Source organism: Berghia stephanieae, chromosome 11 (assembly GCF_034508935.2).
Source record: "Berghia stephanieae isolate SIO BIC M18660-M18661 chromosome 11, UCSD_Bste_1.3, whole genome shotgun sequence".
NCBI classification, from domain to species: Eukaryota; Metazoa; Mollusca; class Gastropoda; order Nudibranchia; family Aeolidiidae; genus Berghia; species Berghia stephanieae.
Window position 1 is genome coordinate 20,042,205 of NC_088370.1, and position 4,643 is coordinate 20,046,847.

A 4,643-nucleotide genomic window follows, 5' to 3' on the forward strand; every position below is an offset into this window, starting at 1 on the left:
GACACTCGCTTTCGGATCGGAAGGTCCTGGGTTTGAGCCTCGCGCACGGCGCATAGTTGAGTCCTTGGAAAAGGCTCTTTACTCACATTCTCTCACCTTACTCAGGTTTAAAATGAGTACCTGGCCGTTAACAGCATTGTCTTTGTCCGAAAAATTGTCATATCGCCTAACAGGCGTCATGTTCCGCCCTACGTGTTAAATGTTGCTGTTGACCAGAGACCCCTGTAAAGTGCTTTGAGCACATTTAGTGGATATTGCGTTATATAAAGCTCAATTTTTTTTAAAATGATTTTCCTCGAGATGGCCCCAAGAGTAGCTGCTGACAGGACCAGGTGGAGATACTTTGCATCGCCTCAAGTGCCAGCAGGCCCGGAGAGGATTGAGTGAGTGAGTGAGTGAGTGAGTGAGTGAGTGAGTGAGTGAGTGAGTGAGTTGTGTGGCGTTTAAGCATTCGATTTCGATCCATTCGGACACATGTGTACATATTTGCAGGTCTGATAACCCAAATTGTTATGGTCTCATTACTTACTTACTTAATTCTCTTCGGGCCTTGAGACACATAGGGCATCCACCAGACATCTCCATTTTTTGCGATCGGCTGCTTTTGCGGTGGCTGTATTCCAGGACAGGCCTGCTTCCTTTAATTCTTTCTCCAAGGTCCTTCGTAGGTTTCTTTGGGTCTTCCCCGCTTTCTCTTCCCATCTGCTGTCCAGTACAAGGCTGTCTTGGGAAGTGACCCTCTTTCCATTCTGGCCACATGACCCAGCAAACGCCATCTTCTTCTTTTTATTTGGCTTTCAATGCTAGTGTAGTCAGCTTTCTTTAATAGATCCACTGTTTTTATTTTTGTAGGCCAAAATAAATTTAAAAATCTTTTTAAACACTTGTTCTGAAAGGCTTCTAGTTTCTGTATTAAGGAGGATGTCATTGTTGTAATGGAAATACTCGCAAACCAACGCAAAAAAAAAAGTGTCCATTACAACAATGTCAACAGGCCCATAATACTCTTCAACAGTCGTAACGTCACTTCCTTCCTAATGACGCATGGTAACTTAGTAACACTGGCTCTAAACTATCGGAACAATGGCGGACGCCGGTATAAATATTTCTCTGGCGAGCATAAAGGGTATCCAGAGGAAAAAGAACACATAAATTTGATCATGTTTTGACTTTTACACATTCTGATCACAAGACATATGAAAAGTTCTAGCCAGCATGAAAAATATAAAGTAATGATTTTCTTTGTTTAGAACCAAGATGGCTGCCGTTGCCGGGCGCGTGACATCAGACTATTGAATCGCATTGCGTCTCCGTCTGGATATCAGACTTGGAAAAATATGTCCACGTCGATCCGGATATACATAATAAAGATTTGAGACTGTTGAATACATAGGTCCTCGTTTTAAGTTGTTTGCCCCCCCCCCCTTTTTTTATTTGTACTATCTTGTTGGGGTGTTATGTTTTGTTTTGTTTGTGTTTGTGTTTTTGTTTACTGTCTCCTGACGAAGGCCAAGGGCCGAAACGTTGTTTGTTTTGTGTTGTTCCCTTATATATGAGTCACATCTACTCACTTTATTTTTTTATCTCCATTTTATTGGCTCATTTAGGCACCTCTAGCTTTGGTTATTTTGTTTGTTTGTTTGTTTGTTTTTTGGAGGGAGTGGGTTTATTAGGGGGAGGGGGGTATTTTTTTTCAGTTTGTATGTATTTGTTTTGTTTTGTTGTTTGTTTGTTTGTTTTTTTTTTGTTTTTGTTTTTTTTCTTTTGTTTGTTTTTCTCTTCCTGACAAAAAGTGTAGTTAGGGTTTTTTTAAAATAAAAACACCAGTACCTACATCACAGCACTATGTATTGATATAATGTAATTAAGTCAGGTAATTGTAGAACTGGTAGCCCACACCAACAGATGCCTTGTATTGCATACACATGTACATACAGATTTGGTAGCATCATAAATGGACGTACATAGTATGTACATGGTACTAGAAATTTCCCTTACGCTGACGAAAGAACTTCTTCTTTTTATTTGGTCAAATAGCAATCTATTAAGATGATCTCTTAATTACCAATAAATCTTAAATCCTAGAATTCATCTTGGAAGTATTGGGTTTAAGCATTTTTTAATTAATTTTTTTTTTCGGGGGGGGGGGGGGGAAAGAGAGGTGAGGGGGTCCGCTTGATTGATCGTTGATTATAGTAAGAGCTTTTCTAGTCAAAATTGGGGGAAAAGTCATTTGTCGAAGAAAGAACTATTTATTGGCAACAGAATCCCTGTTTCCTCCAATCTGGGTTACGGATTGTGCTTCCATCTGGGTTGTAAAAAGTTTATTTTTAGGTGTATGTTTCTGCTCGAACGTATCTCTCTCTCTCTCTCTCTCTCTCTCTCTCTCTCTCTCTCTCTCTCTCTCTCTCTCTCTCTCTCTCTCTCTCTCTCTCTCTCTATTTCTTTCTTTCTTTCTCTCTCACTCACTCACTCTCTATCTTTATACACACATCTCTCTCTCTCTCTCTCTCTCTCTCTCACACACACACACACACACTCTCTCTCTCTCACTCTCTCTCTCTCCCTCTCTCTCTCTCTCTCTCTCTCTCTCTATCTATCTATCTATCTATCTATCTGTCTGTCTATATCTCTCGCAATATCCATGAAACGTGCTCAAAGCGCTTTACAAAGGGTCCCTAGCCAACAGCAACACTAAGCATGAAGAACGAAACATGACGCCTGTTAGGCAATATTGCATTTTATTTTCCGACAGAGACATTGCTGTTAACGGCCTGATATTCGATGTTGATGATGATGATGATGATGATGATGATGATGATGATGATGATGATGATGATGATGATGATGATGATGATAAGGAAGAATAAGTGGGGAATATAAAGACTAGGGAAAAGAGAAGAGAAAATGAAGATGAAGAGACGGGAGGAGGAGGAGGAGATGGAGGAAAAGTATGATTAGAAGAAGCTGACAAACATGAACAGGAAGTGAAGAAAAAGAAGAAGTTGAATACCGTTGTACAATAATTGAACACTTTATGAATTTGCAGACAGTGCAACTCTAGGCGTCCTATCCAGAAGGTAACCATTATTGTAACTGACAATCTCTACTGCCGTACAATAATTTAACTAATCTATAGCATTTTATGCTAGTGGATCATATAGTGAAATGTCCACTTAAATCGCTTTACAAGGTGTCTCTACAAACTTGCTGTAGTAATCTGAAAAGAACGACAAATCTTTAAAATCTTAACCAGAAAACTCATCCTTCCGATAATATTGATCGATATTAAAATAAACCTTGTCTTTGTCAAAACCTCTCAAACCTGAGACTTACGGAAGTCCCAGGTTTGAGAGTTTTTGACAAGACGAGGGTCATTTCAATCGATCGATATTTACATTTAAATAGGGGGCAGCGTGGCTCAGCGGTACGGTCTTTGCTTCGTACCCAAAAGGTACCGAGTTCGACTACACGCTTCGTTGTGTGGCCTTGAACAAGTCACCTTGCTCTGCCTAGCTCACTTTGCGGCGCTGCGCTGCGGCTGACACCTGGGTTATTCCAGTCTTCCCTTGGAATAGACCCTAAAAAGACATTTTTCCTTGGGGATGAATAAAGGGAATTTTATTTATTTATTTTATTATTTAAAGGACGAGTTTTTTGGGCCAAAATTTCAAAAATGTGTTTTTTCAAATTATGCCAGAAATCCTGCTACAGTGTAATAGTGATACCGGCATGGCCAAAATAATATATAAACAACTTTATCTATCTATAAGAGCTGCACTTATTACATAATTCCAATATTAGTTCATAACAAATTGAATATACTCACCTTCAATATCACGTGCAAACGAACAATATATCACTACTACACCTTGGAAATATCTAGTCTACCTTGATTTGCTCACTCTAATCCACGTATAAGGTAATTTAACAATTATGAAAAGATAAATTCATAATTTCTCCTTATCTTCATTATTATGTAACATAACATCACTATTCTTGTAACATTCTATATTATCCAATACAAATTCTTTAAACAGATCCTCTTAACAAACGTTAAATTCTCTTTTATCTTCTATAACACGATTCTTCTTTCAATTATTAAATTATTTACATTTCCTTTCCAAGGAATTTTGTATAAAGTGTGAAATTCAAAATGGCGTCGAAACTCGAAAGGAAAGAAGAAAGCTCTAAAATGTGTTCCATTTACAAGTTAGGTAGGTAGGTAGGTACGTATTCCCTCCTCCTGCCTCCTATGTCACTTCTATACGGTAGAAAACGGCTACACCTTCACCATTCTTACCACTCACACCCCATACCGGCTTCTTCTGACTTCTGTGTGAATATTGTTGAGCAGGATTGCCAGATATATTTTATTTAAAATGCTAAGTTTTCGAGGCATCACTTTATTATCTACTAACATACATATTATACAAGTGGAAATAAATAAATCTCAATCTTCTTATCCTACTGCCATGAGTTGGTGGCCTGAGTCATAAATAGAAAGTAATTCACTTTGTATTGCCATTTCAATAGTGGAAAAAAAAAAACCCCGTAAATTTTGTGAAATTGGTGTTAATTTAACTACTGGATAGTTGAAATTAAGTGATTTGGAGAAGAAAAAAAAGTATAACTTTAGAAAT

General features: G+C 38.1%; 1 protein-coding gene across 2 annotated transcripts in view; it reads right to left on the bottom strand.

Moving 5' to 3' along the window:
* LOC144957132 (uncharacterized) overlaps positions 1–4,357 on the bottom strand; it is a 219,567-nt gene extending 215,210 nt beyond the window's left edge. For both annotated transcript variants that reach the window (XM_078888153.1, XM_078888152.1), the window contains exon 1: positions 3,830–4,357. The gene's annotated coding sequence lies outside the window, so the exon portion shown is untranslated. The remainder of the gene's footprint in view (positions 1–3,829) is intronic.
* Positions 4,358–4,643: the final 286 nt, after the last annotated feature.